General features: G+C 38.4%; 1 pseudogene; it reads right to left on the minus strand.

Moving 5' to 3' along the window:
* Window positions 1–247: 247 nt before the first annotated feature.
* Window positions 248–21,608, minus strand: LOC131219043 (DNA-directed RNA polymerase V subunit 1-like; annotated as a pseudogene).
* Window positions 21,609–22,925: the final 1,317 nt, after the last annotated feature.

Consider the following 22,925-nt stretch of genomic DNA (forward strand, 5'->3'; position numbering starts at 1 on the left):
GTAGAAGAACTGCAGGCATGGCAGCTGAGACCACTTCTCATCACATTATTGTTGAAGTGTGCAACATTCGCAGGAAGACAAATAAATCTTCTTAAATAAAGGTGAAAGAGCGTGCTTCTTTCTCCCAAAGCAATTTATAACCTCTTGACAAGAGTGCATGATCTCATCCATGCTCCGCTCGAGTACTTTCAAGCGCATCTTATCAAGGTGAATGTGGCCAACAAGGCCTGTATCCGCTTCTGAACTTTCAGGTATTTGTCGATGCCTTTAAAGCGACTTTTTTCAAACGATTCTGAACTAAATATGCTGCATTCTCCTTGCAATGCATTTTCCCATAGAAGCACTCATTCAAATATAGAATAACTCTCCGATCTATAATATCATTCTTGAAGTTAACTTTGCACAAAAGTATTTCCTTCATCGACTCCCATGAAGAGTTGTTGCTCTGAGAAGAATCAAGAACTGCTTTATATGCAGGATTTGATACTGCAGTAGCAGCTAATACACCAACTGGTTCACCAGCAAGAGACCTGCCAGGACTATTTTTGTCCACCTGTCCATACTCAAATTGAATTATAGAATTATTGCAGAGGTTTCTCACTGTCCCATCATAACAGATAACGACATCTCTAAGTGTGGCCATTAGATTTTTAAACAAAGTTCCTGGTTCAGTAAGTCCTCTAGAAGAACGGATCAACACTTCCCTGGATGATATGGAATGGACCAACTCTTCATAGGGGGTCAGACCTTGAAAAAAGGAGCTCTTAACTAACCCAAATGCCTTAGAAGGATAGTCAACACCATTAATAAAATACTTATTTTGGAAGTGGAAACTCATATCACCATTAACAGAATACTTATTTTGGAAGTGGAAACTCATATCACCATTAACAGAATACTTATTTTGGAAGTGGAAACTCATATCCTCAACCAAACGCCTTGAATAAAACTTCCCTTAGTCATAAAGTTGAAGCCCCAAAAAGCCAAGTTGTTAAACAACCTTACTGATAGCTGAATCATTTTTAGAATCTATCAAATTACCCAAAGCAGATAACTTTAGAATACGAGTCACGATTGGCAGTTTTATAGTTTTCAGGTAGCTTTCCACTAACAACTCTACAAGTTCATTGTAATTTGATCTCAAGTGAAGCAGCAAAGGTGATATGTCCTGAATTTTCTTCTTTATATCTTCAGTAACAGTCTTGGGAATGTCAAAATCATTCAGGCCAACATTATATCCTTCTAAACAGAGAATGTCCTTCAGCAATGGCTGCAACATATTAAAGAACTTAACAGCCTCTTCTGTTCCCTTCTTGTCAAGAACAGAAGTAACAATCTCTGTGAATGATGACTGCAGTAAATCTCTATTGAAATCAATCCTCACCATTTCACTTTTACTGATCAAATGCCTCTCCCCAAAGCAGTCAAAAAATGCAGGTAAAGCACTCTGTACCATTTGCAAAACAGTCCACAGAGGACCTGTATGGTGAGCCTTAAGCAAAGCAGGTTCCAGTAAACTGGTGAAACACACAGCCAACTGTTGCGCAGTCGCTTTGTTCAAGAAAAAAGTCCTAAACATGAGTTTAAGTGACAATAAAGAATCATGTACTAGTTGTAAATTCAGACTACCACTATGAGAACTACAAATTTGCTTTTCAACACTAAACAGCTCCAAAACTTCTGCCTTTGCTGCTAGAGACTGGATAAAATATATGAACACAATCCCCATCAAAATCTGCACCTAGGGGAGCACAAATAAGGGGATTGATCTTAACAGTATGGTCGTCATGCACATAGACAGAAAATGCTTGTAATGAATGTTTATGAGTACTAGGTGGCCTATTAATGAAAACAATGTCTCCGTCCATAATCTGCCTATTTATGATTTGACCAACTTTCAAATCTGATTTAGTTTACTTTGATTCTCTTTTTTCCAATTTGGTTTTGAAAAATTTGAATGTTGGAGAAGTGCTACCGTGATTTGTCTGGATGTATTTAAGTGACTATTTTGTGTGTTCTCTACACCATAATGAAGGACCACAACTGGTCACAGAAAGTTGTGAGGTGCATTGGACACAGAAGGTTGAAGGAGATCTAATAGTCCAATGCTCCTGAGCTTTCACAAAGACCATTTTTCAGTGAAGCTATCATCTAGAAATGCAATAATCATTTCAGTGAAGCTGAAATGACCAATTTGAAACTATCATAGTATTTGTATTGTGTGATCATTACTCCAAGTTCAACTAGAAAGGAATGTAATTGCAATTTGTACTCCATTATGAATAACACTAACCGTCAATACAGTTCAATCGTTGCCACCTAATTGAACTGAGCAATTGCAATCCAACTCAGGTGTGTTTCAAAATGCAGCGTAAAAGATGCATTTAGATCAATGGATTATTTCTAGCCTGGTGAACCTGTGATTAGCTCTGTTTTGAGCTTGTAGATTATCTTTGCATTAAGTCGATGAAACTCAATCAGGCCTTGAAAGATTTAAATTTTATTCTGTATTGTGACTTGAATAAAAGATATGATGTCATTGAGAAAACCCAAAAGCCACAACTCAGTTTTTCATTTTTTCTTTTTGCAGTGGCTATAAGTACATGCCTTATCAACTTTTGGCTTGCCATGTCACGATGGAGGTGAGTTTCTTGGCTGTTAACTGGTAGCTCTTTGTTGGAAAGTATTCTTCTTCATCATGGTTATCAAACAATTCCTGTTACAACAAAAGTGGCTGATGTGCCAGTCCATGTTGGCATTGAGTTGTAGTTTGACCACCAAGTGTGTCAGGTTTTTGGGTATCACTCTGTGATTAGAGTTCATAGAGAACCCACGGACATGTTATGGAGTCACAAATCATATGGCTGTTTCCAGTGACTAGTAGAAATGATGTCACATGATTTTCAGTTCAATTGGCAGGTGTATTACAGTGTAGGGAAGTGTGAAGCTAGAAAGAAGCATGATCTTCCATCTCTGGATGACCCTGCAATCTTTGAGCATATCTTCTTTAGTGAATACATGTATGATCCTTCCAAATGTTGGGTGGTGTAGATAAAAGAGAAAGATGGCGATGATGTTAAGATGCAAGGACAAGGAAACAAGTGTGCATGGCTATGGAACTTGACTAGAAAGTAGGTGGTAAGGAAGTAGTCGAAATAGGAAGAAGACGACGATTTTTTGTATATTTGTTTATTATGTTAAACTTATATGTATTTATGCGTGAATAAGTGTGATGCGGATAAGATTGTTTGTGTTTGGATGAATGTACTTTTATGTTTGGATGGATTTTCTTGTTTGGGTTTAGATGGATGTGAATGTGAATATGATGAAATATATTATATAACAGGTGTATATCAGGATGAATATGATGAAATATATTGTTAACAGGTGTATATCAGGAATTTTGTGCGGAATTTTGAGCTAGAATAATTTTTTAAAAAGAGACTTTTAGCAACGAAAATTTTTGTAGCTAAAAGTTTTGTAATTTACTTTTAGCTGCGAAAATTTTCGCTGCTAAAAGTCTTGTACAATTTTTTAGCGACGAAAATTTTCGTCGCTAAAAGTAGAATAATTTTTTTAGTACCGAAAATTTTCGCTGCTAAAAGTCTTGTACAGTTTTTTTAGCGACGAAAATTGTCGTTGATAAAAGTGGAACGATTTTTTAGGAGTCTTGCACAGTTTTTTCGCGACGAAACTTTTCGTCGCTAAAAATAGAACGATTTTTTTAGTAGCGAAAAGTTTCGCTGCTAAAAGTCTTGTACAGTTTTTTTAGCGACGAAACTTTTCGTCGCTAAAAGTTTTCTAATTTATTTTTAGCGACTACAATTTTCGTCGCTAAAAGTTTTGTAATTTTTTTTGGCAGCGAAAATTTTTGTAGCCAAAAGTTTTGTAATTTATTTTTGGCAACGGAAATTTTCGTTGCTAAAAGTCTTGTACAGTTTTTTTGGCGACGAAAATTTTCGTCGCTAAAAAGCTTGCATTTAGCGACGATTCAAAATTTTCGCTGAGAAAACGCTTCGACATCGGTCTTATAGCGACGAATTTAGCGACGAAAACTTTCGTCGCTAAAACGTTTTAGCTACGAAAATTTGACTTATAGCAACGAAAATTTTCGTCGCTAAAAGTGAAATTTCTTGTAGTGAGAAAATCTTCTTGACTGAGAAAGTGAGTGCCATCCTGAAGCAAGACGTGCCGCAGAAATTCAAGGATCCCGGTAGCCCAACCATATCATGTGTAATCGGGAACCATCGAATTGATCACGCACTTCTTGACTTAGGAGCGAGCGTCAATCTGATTCCCTACTCGGTATACAAACAGTTAGGTTTGGGTGAATTAAAACCCACCCTAACCACACTACAACTTGCTGATCGCTCTGTTCGTGTACCAAGAGGGATAATTGAGGATGTGTTTGTCCAAGTTGATAGATTCTACTACCCTGTAGACTTTATCATCCTGGACACCGAACCCATCAATAACATGAGCACTCAGATTCCCGTCATTCTTGGTCGCCCATTCCTTGCCACGTCAAATGCAATTATCAATTGCAGGAATGGTATCATGACTATGTCTTTTGGAAATTTGACATTGGAGTCAAACATTTTTTTCAATAACGGCAGCAACTCAGAGGATGATGACGATTTCCATGATATTAACATGATTGACTCTTTCGTGGAAGATACGACACCTCTGACCTTATCCTCCGACCATCTAGAGACGTGCCTGGCCTACTCCCATGATTTTGATGATGACATGATTAGGGAGACGTGCGCCTTGCTTGATACTGCACCGGTACTTGAAGTTAACCGATGGAGGCCACAATTTGAAGAACTACCACAAACTGATGTAGCGCCTCTGCCGTCTAACCTCAAGCCGCCGAAGCTTGACCTAAAACCTTTGCCCTCTGATTTGAAATATGCATATTTGGGTCAAGATGAGACATACCCGGTGGTGATCTCTGCCCACCTGGAGAAAGAACAGGAGAGTATGCTTATATCTACTCTCATTGAGCATAAAGGAGCCCTGGGATGGACGATAGCGGACCTCAAAGGAATCGATCCCTCGATTTGTACTCATCACATATACCTTGAGGATAATGCAAAAACCGCTCGGCAACCACAACGTAGACTAAATCCCAACATGAAGGAAGTGGTTAAGGCCGAGGTTCTTAAACTATTGGATGTGGGTATTATATACCCTATATCTGATAGTCAATGGGTGAGTCCAACTCAAGTGGTCCCTAAAAAGTCCGGAATCACCATCGTAGCCAATGCTAATAATGAACTCGTGCCAACTAGAGTCACTACTGGTTGGAGAATGTGCATTGACTACAGGAAGTTGAATACCGTCACGAGGAAAGACCACTTCCCTTTACCATTCATTGATCAGATCCTGGAAAGGTTAGCTGGTCATTCCTATTACAGTTTTCTTGACGGGTATTCGGGCTACAACCAAATAGAGATAGCCCCTGAAGACCAGGAAAAGACCACATTTACATGTCCCTACGGCACCTTTGCCTACCGAAGGATGCCATTCGGACTATGTAATGCCCCTGCCACCTTTCAGCGATGTATGCTTAGTATCTTTTCTGATATGGTAGGGCAATATCTAGAGGTCTTCATGGATGATTTCTCTGTTTACGGTCCATCTTTCAGCAAGTGCTTGGAAAGTCTTAAATGTGTGCTGAAAAGATGTGAAGAAAAGAACCTGGTACTTAATTGGGAGAAGTGCCATTTCATGGTTCAGAAGGGAATTGTCCTTGGACATATCATCTCGTCCAAAGGAATCGAGGTAGATAAGGCAAAAATCGATCTTATCTCTAACCTACCTCCACCCAAGAACATCAGAGACGTGCGATCCTTCTTAGGACACGCAGGATTTTACAGGCGATTCATAAAGGACTTTAGTCTCCTCTCTCGTCCATTATGTAATCTTCTTCAAAAGGATGTTCCGTACGAGTGGACTGAGCAATGCCAGGAAGCTTTCACCAAGCTTAAAGGCACATTAACCACTGCACCTATCATGCGACCACCCGATGGAACCTTCCTTTTGAGCTTATGTGCGACGCTTCGATTATGCTCTTGGGGCGGTCCTAGGCCGAGAAAAGATAAGAAGCCCTACGTCATTCACTACGCAAGTAGGACTCTAAATCCTGCCCAAGTGAACTACTCGACTACGGAAAAGGAACTCTTAGCCGTAGTGTTCGCCTTGGACAAATTTAGGTCCTACCTGATCGGATCCAAGATCATTATATATACAAATCATGCGGCACTGAAGTATCTTCTTTCTAAGAATGATTCTAAGCCCCGCTTGATAAGATGGATCCTTCTACTCCAAGAATTTGATTTGGAAATTAAAGATAAAAAGGGAGTAGAGAACGTAGTGGCCGATCACCTTTCTCGCCTTAATACCTCTGATTCCCTTGAGGCGACCCATATCAATGACATGTTCCCTGATGAACAGCTGTTCAGAGTCTCCCATTCACCTTGGTTCGCTGATATTGCTAATTATCTTGCTACAGGTGCCATACCGACACAGTGGACTGCACAAGATAAGAAGAAATTTTTCACCGAGGTGCGCAACTTTTTCTGGGATGATCCTTATTTATTTAAATATTGCCCAGACCAAATTCTAAGGAGATGTGTACCAGACGATGAGCATCAGAGCGTCATCTCCTTCTGTCACTCAGAGGCCTGTGGTGGTCACTTTTCTGCTAAAAAGACCACGGCCAAGATTCTGCAGTGTGGCTTTTACTGGCCCACTATGTTTAGGGACACTCATGAGTTTTGCAAAGCTTGTGAGCGTTGTCAGAAATTGGGAGCATTGTCCCGTCGAAATATGATGCCTTTGAATCCCATTCTTATCATTGAAGCATTTGATTGCTGGGGCATCGATTTCATGGGACCATTCCCCCAATCGTTTGGAAATCTGTATATTTTGCTCGCCGTGGATTATGTCACTAAATGGGTCGAAGCGATTCCGTGTCGAAAGAATGACCATCGCACGGTCATTAAATTCCTAAAAGAAAACATCCTTTCTCGATTCGGAACGCCTCGAGCCATCATTAGTGATGGGGGCTCACACTTTTGTAATAAACCATTTGAGAGCTTAATGAAGAAATACGGTATCTCTCATAAGGTGAGCACCCCATACCATCCTCAGACAAGTGGACAAGCTGAGATTTCCAATAGGGAGATCAAACACATTCTGGAGAAAACGGTTAACCCAGATCGTAAGGATTGGTCAATCCGATTGACCGATGCCTTATGGGCATACCGTACTGCATTTAAAACTCCTATTGGAATGTCTCCCTTTAGACTTGTCTATGGGAAGGCTTATCACTTGCCTGTGGAGCCGGAACATAAAGCGTACTGGGCGATCAAAAATCTTAATTTCAATCTGGACAATGCTGGCTCGCTACGCAAACTTCAATTGAATGAACTTGAAGAAATCCGGAATGATGCGTACGATAATTCGAGAATTTACAAGGACAAGATGAAAGCATTTCATGACCAACACATTTTGCGAAAATCATTCACGCCTGGTCAGAAGGTCCTTTTGTACAATTCTCGATTACATCTCTTTCCGGGTAAGCTTCGATCTCGTTGGACCGGCCCTTACATTGTTGTTACTGTTTTTTCGCATGGGGCCGTTGAGATAAGAGATCCCGACAATGGCAAGGAGTTTAAAGTCAATGGACATCGATTGAAACCATTTGTCGAGAAATTTGATTCAGAGGACATGTCCATGCCTCTGACTGATCCTGTTTACCAGGATTAATCTCCTAGTCTGATGGAGGTATAGGTAAGTTTCCTGTTTTCTTAGGACTAGGGTAGTTGCTTTATTTGTCTGGCTGAAGACGGTAAACTTAGTGCTCCTGGGAGGCAACCCAGCTCTTCATTTCATTTCATTTTTATCATTAGTTAGTTCAATGTTTGTGGGTAACATTGCTGCAAACCCTCACGAGACTACAACTCGTCCACTAGGGGTAACCTAGGGGTTTAAAGGCTTGTTGCATACGCTAAATGCAATCGAGAGCACCTGCGAAAGTGGTATAGGTAGGATTGTATTTTTGTTATTTTATTTGTTGGTTTCTCTCTTGTGCTGACCGCTCTTACGTAGAAATCTTTGAAAATCCTCTTGATTCTTTCATTCAGGTACTATCTTTCCATCACTCTTATTTTTCCGTTGTCTCATGTGCATTGCATGTCTATTTCTTTTTACATTGAGGACAATGTAGATTTTAGGTTGGGGGTGGGAGATTAGGTCACCTAATCAGCATTTTCTTGGTCTTGAAGCATTTTCTTGGTCTTGAACAAAAGTTGTGAAAATTTAAAAAAAATTTCTGACATTTTGTTGAAGTCGAAGTGATTTTGACGGCCATTTAGGGCACTTAGAATTTCAAGATGCGTGATGTTGGTACTTTATGACTCTTGGATTCAGTTATCTATTAAATTTCACAGCTAAGTTTGAATTATTAATCCATTATTAGAATTTGTAAACATTGGTTGAGTCATGAATTCGCAGGACACATCTCGCTTGCATATTAAGGTTTCAGTTCGATATTAAAGGATTAACTTGGGAAAACTGAAAGGATTGGGCAAATGGTCTTTACCTTAGGTTTGCTCCCTATAGGTGTAGATTTAATTCCCCATGAATGATATGTGAAAAAGTTGGGTGTACAGACTTTACCTTAGGTTTGCTCCCTATAGGTGAGGATCTGATCCCTCTTCTTGGCGTTACTTCTAATGAAAAAAATCAAAAAATTAAAAAAAATAAAATTAAAAGAATAAAAAGATAATGTGTAAGCTAAGAAGAGTTATCGTGAATTCTCTCAGTTGTTACCAATGATATCCTTAAATATCAAGGTAAATCTTAATGTTGACAAGTCGAGATTAGATTATACATTCATGGATCTCAATGATTAGAATTTTTCTAATTAATGGAATAATACTTTGAACTTGATTATGAAGTTTACCATGTACTGGAGTCTAGGAGAAAGTAATATCTAACAGTCATGAATCTAAAAGTTCTCGTATCTGGATTACTCTGCAAAAATCACTCGAGTTTATAAATTGTTCTGTAATTCTCAACTCATTTTTCGCATACTTAGCTCGGGACTAGCAAAATGCTAGTTGGGGGTTGTGTTGAGGGTCAAATATTGCATATCAGACCCATTTATTGCATAGATTTACACGCATGATACTGCTTAATGGCCTGATTAATCGTGTTTATAATGCAGAGTGTATGTACGAGCCTGGACCGAAATGGGTGCTTAAAGCATGGACTTAACGCTCTGATGACACCAAAGCGTGGGACGGACTCCAGAGACCCAAGATCAACAGAATTACACATCAGGGACCCAAGAAAATCAAGGAATTGAAGCTCAAGTGGCCTGAAAAGTGTCCAGAATGCAAGATCATAGGGTTCCCACCATCTGATCAGTTCGAAACTTCATACGTGGCCTGAGGACCATAAACTAACCGTACACGTCAAATTTCAGCCATTGGATCCTCGTGAAAGTGGCTGAACTAACAGATCAGTCCATAAAATCCTGATTTGGGGCCCACCCGCTGTCCAGATACGCTTTAACTTTAGTCCCCACGGTTCAAATGAAATGGAGAACAAGATGAATGGTGTGGATTTCTCATAATCATTATACAGTGTATATACTACACTTTTTGCACTAAGAGTGCATGGCAACACAGGGACGTGAACTCTTTAGTGAACTCCGTTTCTGTCATGAAACAGAGACTGAAGATGATCTCAGTGGGCCATCATCATGGTCCAAATGCTCAATCCGAGCCGTCCATCATGCAGAGGGGCTCGATTTAGCCAAACCCATGTTGACTTTATGCACTCATGCATGCACACTTGTTGGTTTCAATGGTCACAAATGGACTGCCCTACAACTATTGCAGCTGATTTCTTTCGTGGGTCACGCCGAATCTGATCCAAAACCATCCCTTCCCAACTGAAATTCTGAGAGGAATTCAATGGACGGCTTGGATCTCTCATTTGAAATAGACAGTGAGCCCCACCATGTCACAGCGAAAGCCTTTCGCAGGCCCTGTTTTAGCGCCGGACGCTGGCCGATTTTTTGCGAGCTGTGGTGTGTGTTCGGCGATGATCATGTGGCTAATCTGAACCGTCCATCATGAAAATGGTTTGCCGAAGATTAAAATCATGAAAGTATCAAAGGTTGGGGTGCACATACGAACTCACAGTTCTCAGCCAAAGGAGAGCCCCTGCGTTACGAGATTAAAGGATAACATCGGTTTAGAGGGGTTGTGGGCCACTATGAGTGGATGTCCAAACAATCCACAACATCCATCTGTTAGGTCATTCAGAACCGACCGTAGGGACGTTCCCCTTTTTTTGGAAATACACCGTTGTGCACAAACCAAGCCAACGGGATTCCAGCCGTTCCGGTTACGCAAGACAGCTAAGCTGCGTAATCTTGGCAGCTGCGAAATCTCTGGAGCTGCGCAATCTCTGCAGGTGCGTAAACAAGCTTCCCAACCTATTCCTTTTGGGACTCAAGACTACCAGAGGGGTTTTCTATAAAGGAGAATAAAAAAAGCTGGGAGGATTATTAAAATATCGGAGGGAGCTAGGGAGAGAGAGGAGCTCGGTTTAGGAAAGGAGTTGTTGCTGCTGCACGTGAGGGAAGAAAAAACGAAGGGTTGCTGGACCGTGGGACTGGCAGCAAGAGAGAGAGAGAGAGAAAGAGGAGCAGAAGTCTGTGCTCGGTTTGGTTGCTGCACGTCAGAGAAAAAGAAAGAGACACGGAGTTTGGTGGCTTGGGTTTGGGCTGGAACGTGAGCAGAAACTGGACAAGCCTCGGTTCTGGTTTTTTTTTCTTTCTTTCTCTTTCCTTTATATTTCTATTATTTAGGCCATATCATGTGTGGCTAAACCTCTTAGCTAGGGCTAAGAGGTGAAGCCTGTAGCGAGATGGGAGACTTCATTGTATGCTGGTAATTTAAATTTCTAAACTAACTTTGATTTTGGTTTGATTATTAAAGGAATATTTCTTTAGTCTTTTATGGTCTGTTGTGACTGAAATTACAATGGGTTTGCAATGGTTTTGAGTATTCCTTTTCTCTTTTTTTTTATGTCAGGAACTCCTGTTGTTCATCATTGTCCCATGGGCATGGTAGGATGACAGTACCCTTTCTGATCTTCATATAATGCTGATCGGTTGGTAATTAGTTAATCCTGTTGTTTGCTTTGTCTCCTGGGCATGGTTAGATGATGGAATCCATTCTAATTCATATACCTTTCATCTCTTGAAAACCAGATCAAGTAAGTTCAGTTTAAATTCCATAAACATTGATGCAGGCATAAGATCTCCCTGATCTCTACAAGTGGATCCTCTGAATCCCTAGTTTCTTCCTCTGAATTCCTTAAAGTTTTAGATAATTCTTCCACAATTATTTCTTAAATTCTATTTGGTTTAGATCACATCTTAGTCTAGTTCTAGTTCTACTTGGTTTCAGATAACGTACAGGTATCAGTCCCTGTGGATTTGACCTCGGTCTTACCGAGTTTATTACTACATCACAACCCTGCACTTGGGGTGTGAACATTAACCTAAACCTATAACCTATAACCTAAACATAAACCTAAAACCTAAATGTATTCTCAAATCCTTAAACCTAAATCTAAACCTTAACCTAAACCTTAACCTAAACCTTAACCTATTCTTAAACCAATTGCTTATAACATAAACCGAAACCTAAACTTATACTTTAACCTAAACCTATAACCTATAACCTAAACATAAACCTAAAACCTAAATGTATTCTCAAATCCCTAAACCTAAACCTACACCTAATCCTAATCTCAACTCCCTAACCTAAACCTAAACCTAAACTTGAAAACTCAAACCTAAACCCGAACCCGAACCCAAACCCGAACCTGATTTCCTAAACCTAAACCTAAACCTTAACCTATTCTCAATTCCCTAAACCTATAGCTTATAACCTAAACTTAAACCTAAACCGTAACCTAAACCTATAACCTATAGCATAAACCTAAACCTAAACCTAAACCTGTAACCTATAACCTAAACCTAAACCCAAAACCTAAATGTATTCTTAAATCCTTAAACCTAAATCTAAACTTTAACCTAAACCTTAACCTAAACCTATAACCTATAGCCTTAACCTAAACCTGTAACCTATAACTTAAATATAAACCTAAAACCTAAATGTATTCTCAAATCCCTAAACCTAAACCTACACCTAATCCTAATCTCAACTCCCTCACCTAAACCTAAACCTAAACTTGAAAACCAAAACCTAAACCCGATCCCGAATCCGAACCCGAATTCCTAAACCAATTGCTTATAACCTAAACTGAAAGCTAAACTTATACCTTAACCTAAACCTATAACCTATAACCTAAACATAACCTAAAACCTAAATGTATTCTCAAATCCCTAAACCTAAACATACACCTAATCCTAATCTCGACTCCCTAACCTAAACCTAAACCTAAACTTGAAAACTCAAACCTAAACCCGATCCCGAACCCGAACTTGATTTCCTAAACCTAAACCTTAACCTTAACCTATTCTCAATTCCCTAAACCTATAGTTTATAACCTAAATTTAAACCTAAACCTTAACCTAAACCTATAACCTATAGCATAAACCTAAACCTAAACCTAAACCTAAACCTAAAACCTAAATGTATTCTCAAATCCTTAAACCTAAACCTAAACCTTAACCTAAACCTATAACCTATAGTCTTAACCTAAATCTATAACATATAACCTAAACCTAAACCTAAAACCTAAATGTATTCTCAAATCTCTAAACCTAAACCTACACCTAATCCTAATCTCAACTCCCTAACCTAAACCTAAACCTAAACTTGATAACCAAAACCTAAACCCGATCCCGAACCCGAACCCGATTTCCTAAACCTAAACCTTAACCTATTCTCAATTCCTTAAACCAATTGCTTATAACATAAACTAAAACCTAAACTTATACCTTAACCTAAACCTATAACCTATAACTTAAACATAAACGTAAAACCTAAATGTATTCTCAAATCCCTAAACCTAAACCTACACCTAATCCTAATCTCAACTCCCTAACCTAAACCTAAACCTAAACTTGAAAACTCAAACCTAAACCCGAACCCGAACCTGATTTCCTAAACCTAAACCTAAACCTTAACCTATTCTCAATTCCCTAAACCTATAGCTTATAACGTAAACTTAAACCTAAACCGTAACCTAAACCTATAACCTATAGCATAAACCTAAACCTAAACTTAAACCTGTAACCTATAACCTAAACCTAAACCCAAAACCTAAATGTATTCTCAAATCCTTAAATCTAAATCTAAACCTTAACCTAAACCTTAACCTAAACCTATAACCTATAGCCTTAACCTAAACCTGTAACCTATAACTTAAATATAAACCTAAAACCTAAATGTATTCTCAAATCCCTAAACCTAAACCTACACCTAATCCTAATCTCAACTCCCTAACTTAAACCTAAACCTAAACTTGAAAACTCAAACCTAAACCCGATCCCGAACCCGAACCCGATTTCCTCAACCTAAACCTTAACTTATTCTCAATTCCCTAAACCCATTGCTTATAACCTAAACCGAAACCTAAACCTATATCTTAACCTAAACCTATAACCTATAACCTAAACATAAACTTATAACCTAAATGTATTCTCAAATCCCTAAACCTAAACCTACACCTAATCCTAATCTTAACTCCCTAACCTAAACCTAAACCTAAACTTGAAAACTCAAACCTAAACCCGATCCCGAACCCGAACCCGATTTCCTAAACTTAAACCTTAATGTATTCTCAAATCCCTAAACCTAAATCTACACCTAATCCTAATCTCAACTCCCTAACCTAAACCTAAACCTAAACTTGAAAACCAAAACCCAAACCCGATCCCGAACCCGAACCTGATTTCCTAAACCTAAACCTTAACCTATTCTCAATTTCCTAAACCTAAACCTAAACCTTAACCTAAACCTAAAACCTAAATGTATTCTCGAATCCCTAAACCTAAACCTACACCTAATCCTAATCTCAACTCCCTAACCTAAACCTAAACCTAAACTTGAAAACCCAAACCTAAACTCGATCTCGAACCTGAACCCGATTTCCTAAACCTAAACCTTAACCTATTCTCAATTCCCTAAACTTTTATCTTGTAACCTAAACCTAAGCCTAAAGCTATACCTAAACCTGTAACCTATAACTTAAACCTAAACCTAAAACCTATTGCTTATAAGCTAAACCTAAACCTAAACCTAAACCTAAACCTAAACCTTAACCTAAACCTAAATGTATTCTCAAATCCCTAAACCTAAACCTACACCTAATCCTAATCTCAACTCCCTAATCCAAACTTAAACCCGATCCCGAACCCGAACTCGATTTCCTAAACCTAAACGTTAACCTATAACCTAACATAAACCTAAACCTATTACCTGCACTTATAACCTAAACATAAGTCTAAAACCTAAACCTAAACCTAAACCTAAAATCGAAATGTATTTTCAAATCTTTGAACCTAAACCTACACCTAATCCTAATCTCAACTCCCTAACCTAAATTTAAACTTAAACTTGATAACCCAAACCTAAACCCGATCCCGAACTCGGACCCGATTTCCTAAACCTAAACCTTAACCTTAACCTTAACCTATTCTTAATTCCCTAAAGTTATAACCTATATACTATAACCTATAACTAAAACCTAAACCTATAACCTAAGCCTAAACCTTAACCTTAACCTAAACCAAAACCTATAACCTAAACCTTAACCTATAACCTAAACTTATAACCTATAACCTAAAACCTAATCCTGAACCTAAACCTAAAACCTAACACCTAAAACCTAAAACCTAAACCTGAACCTATTTTAATGATCAGTTTTATTTTTAAAAAGTGCTCACTTTTTTGGAAGAAGTTTATGCAATTCTTCATGATTCTGAATTATAATGTTTTGTTGGTTTAATATTTTTTTTTTCAGGCGAAAGACACAGAAAATTGTTGCTGATTTTTTTTCTTTTTTTAGTTATGATGTTAAACTTTTATGTATTTATGTGTGGATGAATGTAATGTGGATAAGATTGCTTGTGTTTGGATGAATGTAATTTATGTTGGATTTACGTAGTTTGGGTTTAGATAGATGTAGTTTGTGTTTGGATGAATGTAGTTTATGTTGGATTTACGTAGTTTAGGTTTAGATGAATGTGAATGTGAATATGATGAAATATATTATATAACAGGTGTATATCAGGAAGAATATAATGATGTAACAGGTGTATATTGACCCTCTTATAAGGGACGGTCCATGACAGTCCTTTTGAAGGACGGTTCATGATCGTCCTTTTTAAGGACGGTTTGTGGCCGTCCTTTGAAGGCCCATAACAGACGGACCATGACAGTCCTTTAAAGGCTTATCACAGGTGGTCTACAACAGTCTTTTTTAAGGACGGTTCATGATCGTCCTTTTAAAGGACGGTCGATGGCCGTCATTTAAAGACTCATAAGAGATTGTCCGAGACTGTCCTTTTTAAGGACGGTCCATGACCGTCCTTTTTTCGTCAATAAAAATGACGGTTTTCGACCGTCCTTTAAGTAATACGACACGTCAAAATTTGACGGCCCTTGCGACGGTCCATGACCGTCCTTTTTGGTCATTTGAGACGATTTTGGACCGTCCTTTTTTCGCAGTTTTGGCGTAGTGCACATGACCCAATAATTTCACATCATCTTTTCAAAAATCACACTTCGTAGATCGAGAACACAAGGACGAGCTCTTTTGAAGTAGAAGGGACTGATTCAGAGTAGGTTGCAGACAATTTAATGACCAAGATGGATAAAAAAAGGCCCGATTGGAGATGAAAGTGATCCAGGTCGTCAGAAACTTAAAACAGTCATATCTTGCAAATCAAAATGAGTTACCAGACGTGCCATATATGATTTTGGGGTAGGAGAAGCTACTTTAGCCACCCAACTTGCTACGTTGGGTTGCACACGCCAAATTTGCGAGATTCCATCAGATTGAAGGTCGAAAAGCAATTTTAATTTCATTTTTACTATTTATAGTAAGTTTTAGTTTGATTGTAACTCTCCATCAATTGGGCTTTAGCAATTGTGTCCAACATGAAAAGTGCTTATAAAAATTAGAAGAATAGCATGGTTGAGCCAAATAGGACACTTATTATTTTTGGCTGAAAACCATGAGGTCTAGTGGAAATCATGACCTAAATAGTAAGTTTACTATTTATAGTAAGTCATGATTTCTGGGAGTTTTAGTTATAGTTTGATTCCGAAACTTTTCCCTAGGGTTCATAGCATTATTTAAATGATTGTAAACTCGTTTTTGAGTATCAAGTAATTTATTATGATTTTTTTAGAATTATTTTTAGTTTCTTATTTTCCTCATGGATTTGAGGTCTCTCTGTGATGAATCCAGAGAAGCTCCGTGGATTCGGAGTAGTTATTCCCCCGAGTGTAATGACCCGAAAAATTTCGTGTAAAGACCCGAGTACTACCTCAAATTCCTTAGAAGTAATATGTGGGTTAATTAGCGCTAAACTCAATTGCTAGTAAAATTAGCACCAATCACTTTAAATTTGATCTGCAAGAATCTAAACCTGTAAAATCGTTAGCGTTATGTTACCCTGAAATCTAGGATTCAACGCTAAATCCAGTTGCTCTCGGGAGTACTTGGAAACTTTGTATCGGACTTGGACCGTGCGTCGAAAGTCCGATAGCGATGATCTTAAATAATTATGATCACCTTGTTGGGCTTGACAATCACCTCAAAAATTAAGACTAGATGATGTCCTGAGTCGATTTGCTTGAGTCCGGAGTAAAGAGTGTGAGAAAGGTGAGAAATTAAATATGAATTTATGAAATCTGAGTCGTGTCGCTTGCGCGCCGATTCTAAGCTTTTTGACCATTGGATTCTGACCCAAATTTATCCTCCGATCAGGGAAGATGGCCCAGGCATGTCATAGTGCCGGTGGACCTGATCGAGTTTCGGTGACCGTTGAATTGAGATTGGTCCGCCACGGCTGATCTGTAAATCCGATCGGTACAAAAACTCAGCCTGACCTAAATCCATGGTCAGTGAGCTTAAGTTCGACCGCACGTGGAAAAGGGACCACCAGAAGTGCTCCGTTGGACCGATATAGACCCGAATTGGTTATAACCTAAGTATACCTTGGCCCTGGGGCTATTTTCATCAACTTTAGGCCTATATAAAGACCTTAAATCCTCACTCTCAATTCCATATGAATTTTCTAACCCTAGCTAAGAGAGAGAGAAAGTGAGAGAAAAGTTGGTGAATCATCTTGAGATTCTTCCTTGTTATTCTACGTCCCTAAACCATCACTTCTGAATCGTTATTCCGGCGATTCTAAGTTCATTCTTGGGTAAGTCAATCAAACCCTAGTCTGTTTTAGAGCTTAGAATAGTCTAAGTGTTGATGTAGCTCATTTTATTCATGCCTTGGGTTTTCCAGTCGCCGTTGACGAAGACTTATCGTCTGAATCAGATCTGTGTGCATTTTCTGGTTTAAGGTGCGGACTATATTCGTATAGGTTATGGTTTTCAAGGCTTTCAATGTTGGTTAATGGTTTATTATTATTGTGGGTGCAATTTCACATGCCAAATGCGATGTTTATATTGCATTCCTGATATATATGAGATATATTGTGATTTGTGTATTCTATGTATAGGTAGAAAGTATCGTATACGTATGAAATACGAATATGTGTTTGCCATGATTAATTGTCATGTATTTGTGCTAGTTGTATGTGTGTCAACTCCTTGGCGAAAGGAATTGTCCAAATGTGTGTTATCACCAACATACGTTATGTATGTTGGAATATGTAGTCTAAGTGTCTGTAGAAATGTCTGAATGATCTAGTGTGTAAGATATTATCCTGTTTACGGGCGTTGAGAAGAGATTCTCAACTATCCTATTGGTGTGTATGATTTCCTACATGCAATTTACATTCTTTGTTGTTTAACTTCAAGCACTACTTATGTGTAAATCCATGTTAAGTTGATATTCATCAAATGCTCACATACTGTATGATTAGAATTGTTGCTCCATTACTATTCTAAATTGTTAATATGAATATCTGATATAATTGAAGATGTTTGGGACTATGAAATAGTCCAGGGAATCGGTAACAAACCTTGAGTTCGTGGCCGAGGTTATTTTGCCACGTAAGACGTGTTTGACGAAACCGAGTTGTATTAGGGTTGTTGGCAGTATTTTGGCCACACGGAGGTTTGCGCACTCTATGTCGTTCAACTCAACGTGCGCTCGTGCTAGTCGAGCTCGTCAAGTAACCCATATGTCCCGGTGGATGTACACCATGTATGGATGCTATTGTTTGAATCTAAGGTACCAAACTTACCAATGCAATCCCATTAACCATTGTACCTTGATCCATTAAGACTCATGAGCTGGGCATGGTGGTATGGGACACCGTGGTCGAGCTGTCGGCGTACGCTAGGGTGACGAACCTCCCCGTAGTGACCAGTGAGCACACCAGACTCGTGAGCTGATTATGGTGGTATGAGACGCTATATTCGTGCTGTCGGCCTACATTGATTGGTGACGAGCCCTTTGTAGTGACTTCGAGCATACCTTGATACTGCATTAAGGCGACGAGCCTTAGGGTAGTAACTAAGGTATGATAGGCATGTATTGATTGGTGACGAGTCCTTTGTAGTGACCTAAAACCATATGATCGTATGAGATTGTCTAGGACTGACGACTCTAGAATGGATCACTGTTTGGAAATTGATATGAGGAAGGTACCTTAGCTTTCCAATCCTGCTGTATGAAAATGACTAATAACAACTTGGTAATCATGTTCATGCACCACATTGTATGTGCTTTGGCGTCGTTGGCACTGCGGGAGGTTGTCATGCGTACCGTAAGATGAAGACGCTGAAGGAGTGTAGGCGAGAGCATGCATCATTTCTACATACATCCTTGCATTAACAAGAGTAATTAGGACGTGTTTGATTGTATTGCCTTATCATTACTGCTTGATTGATTTGATAACATGTTAACTTTTACTGTATAGTTCCACTAAGTTGATCACTCACTCCCACATTTTGGGACGGTGTTTCAACACCAACCAAACTCTGTCTTAGATGCAGATGATGATGCGACCCCTGAGGCAGAGCAGGAGTATGAGGATGACGAGGACGCGTTTTCTTTTATGCAGTTCTCACGCAGGTTCATGTGAGCCGTGTCCTGATCTACAGAGATTTTGGATTTTCTTTGTAATAGATGATTTCATTTTGATACTTATATTTTGAAAACAAACACTTGTAATTATGACCTGGCAGAGCATACATATCACAGGGACTTGCACATGTTCACATATATTTCTTTAAGTCTTCTGCTCACGTCTTTCACTTATCCTTAAATTATGTTTGCAGTTTGGCTTAATCTATTCCATGTTTTATGCACTCATACAGACAACATACATTCATCATTACATATGTTGCATAAGTAATGTTTTGAAACTCGGGAGCTGAGTTATGCTCGACCCCCGAATTTCAGGGCGTTACACCGAGAAAGATGGTGCTTGACCTCAATACGTCCTTCCTTGCGTCAAGACCTTAAGTTTTAAATAGTGTGTGGCCTGTAGGTTATGGTCACCACATACAAACATAAACAATAGGTCATTGAAATTAGAAACCCTACAGGTAGGATTCTTTGTTTGATTGTTATGGTTGAAAGAAGAACTTAGAAAAAAAATAATTAGGATCCCCTATAATGACTTCGTTTGGTAGATAATCTTGCCTCTGCTATACTACACTCTATAGTATGGAATTGTAAAAAATCAAGCATTGAAAATAATTTTAATGAATTTTAACCTATTACCTTCTGTTGGGCAACATTGGATAACATAAATCATTTAATTTAAAAAATTCATGACTATTAAAATAGAAAGTCGATCGAGGCGATTCCAAAAGCCAGATCGTAGCTGGACAAGTCTTTAAAACATGGCAAATTCTATATTGATATAGTGAATTAGTACAGATAGGTCAAGTTCTATTTGTTTTTGGACAAGTAGGACTACATGAATTTTAGGATTTTCGGTAGTTATCAAAATGAACTGAAATTTTACAAGAACTCAATAAATTTATATCTGGATCTGTAAAAAAATATATTGAAAAGAATTTGAGTCTTATAAAGTTGTGAAACAGAAATTGGAAAAGCACTTAGTAAATAGTAAAACATTCTATTCTGGTTGGTGCTTTGTTGGCCCAATCGACAGGATTTTCTCCAACAAAATCTCATTACTCCATAGTATTGTTTCAGTAAAATGAACACTATATATTCAACTATAATTTAAAAAAAAAATTTACCCCCTTACCAAATAAAATTTTCTTCTTATAGGATCAATGGCCCCAAAGAAGACCCACGGCATTCGTGATTTGATGCCTTTTGCGAGTGCACCTCTCTCTGATATCTCATTAGCAAATCCAACTATTTATGAAGAATTGGGGACAACTGAAAAATATGTTGAGAATAGGGTATATGAAAATGAAGTTGGCGATGCAGGGCAAACTTCTCCACTACCTCCTCTGATTAATACAGGTGGTGTATGACTAAGCACTCACTTCTCCACTACCTCCTCTGATTAGTACAGGTGGTGTATGACTAAGCACTCATTTGCCATATTTTCGACTACACTTCGCGCTAACTTTAATGGGTCTAGCTTTCAGCCCTGAAATGCTGGGTTGGTGAAATGACAGTCATGGTGAAACAACGTTGAGAACAACTTACAACTGAGTGAAAAAAAAAGTTGGAATGGGACTGCTACCATTTGTTGTGTATGTTCCATTGTAGTGTTTACATGCCATCATATCCATTCATCTGATTTTCCTCGTTAGGATGAAAGGATTAAGAAAAATCACAGAATTTCAGAACTCACGTGGACCAAAACACGTGAATTTAAAGTTTTTCAGTAATCTCGGGGGTGTTCCAGGTGGTTTTTAAATCGGCCTTATTTTTAGATGGGGAAGTCCTGTTTGGGAAAGAAAGTATCAAATATTTATGGCAATTTAACGGCATTTATTTGTAATGGATATTATATGGCTTTTAACAACTTTTCCCATATTTAGTATATTTATCCCAAATCCGTGGTTGGATATCCCTCAACCTAAACGGCCCCTTCGTTCATGGGTATGCTACCCATACTATTTTTGACTAAATATTTATTTTGGACAACGGTCCACTTACCATAATAGATACGAATTAACAGTTTTGATCTCATTCATGTGGGCCACATTTTCGAACGCGAATTGCCTGTGCTCACGGACACAAGTTCCTGTGATTGGAAGCCATGTGAGACCAATGGAGATGCTCGTGACAAATCCTTAAATGAGATGAGAGTCTAAAAATCAGTTAGATTAAAAACTCAGATGGGCCACACGACACATAAAACAATGTCTACAATAACTTCCACTGTTCGAACATGATGTGGATTTGTCACGGGCATCTCTGTGAGCCCCAACATAGCTTCTGACCACAGGCCGGGACACAGGCAATTCATTCATGTCCCACATTTCAAACATACGCGAAGGCATGGGAGCCACAGTATCGGCTTCCAAACGGAATAAAAAGGAATAAAAATTATATATAATTTCTCCTTCGAAAAAGAAGAAGATAGGCTTGTATGGATATGATTATGGATTTATCCCAACTATAATTCCATTTTCTTTCTACCCATCAAAGATAATTATGATGTTCCAATCAATGGCTAAACCTACGGGAAACATGTTTCAAATCATTATACATATGTGCCACATATGTTGATATAGAGTGGGTCGCGGATAGTTTTATGGCCAAGATGGACCGAAGAAGGCCTGATTGGAGACAGAAGTGATCAGGACCATTAGAACCCTAAAGCAAGCGTATCTCACAAATCAGAATAACTTATTCGACATATAATATACGGTTTTCTTAAATCTAATCCCGCTATGTTGGGTTGCCATGCCGGATTTGCAAGATTCCATCATATCAACGATCGAAAGTCTATTTTAATTTTATTTTTACTATTTATATTAAGTTTTAATTTGATCATAACTCTTGATCCTTTAAACAAGGTATGCCCTCGTTAGGCTAAATTCGACACTTATTATTTTTGGCCAAAAACTATACAAATAATGACCGTCTATAAATAATAAGTTTACTATTTATAGTAAGTCACATTAGGGAGTTTGAGTTGGAATTTAATTATGAAACCTTTGATATTATTATTTAAAGGATTGTAATTTTATCATTAATTAATTTATTTTCGAATTTATTAAAAAATATATATTTTCCCTACAGAGAGAAGTGCTCGGCATGGTGACATCATTCCGTGCGTAATATGGTGCATCTGGTGTTATGCTCCTCAACCAATTATTTAATTAGCTAGCGGTCTCCGTTAGATTTTACCCAAGTCTATGGAAAGAAAAAATGCATGTGTAGTTAATGAATTGCACCTTCACCTACACCCATCTAACACAATAACACATGCAATAGATCCAAGCCGCTCACACTTTGGATTAAAGAAAAGACCTTAAGAGAGCTATCATTGCCGATCGACCAATGGTGATTTCTTAGTTTTAAAGAACTCAAATGAAAATGATGACCGGAATGGATTTATCTCTAGTGCCCAAAGCTAACGTGTGGAAGCCAGTACAGACAAAAGGAGCCCTTGTCCATTTTCACAATTTGTCTCTTGATTAGCTAATAATAAACGAAAATGTCTAAAGTTCAACCAGCTGGACCATAAGGTTCAGTTCATCCAACGGTAACTTTGATAATTTTTTGTGAATATAAAATTAATCTAATTCTTCGAATAGGTTGGAACCACCATCAGGATCATC

This window comes from Magnolia sinica, chromosome 11 (assembly GCF_029962835.1).
Source record: "Magnolia sinica isolate HGM2019 chromosome 11, MsV1, whole genome shotgun sequence".
NCBI lineage: Eukaryota > Viridiplantae > Streptophyta > Magnoliopsida > Magnoliales > Magnoliaceae > Magnolia > Magnolia sinica.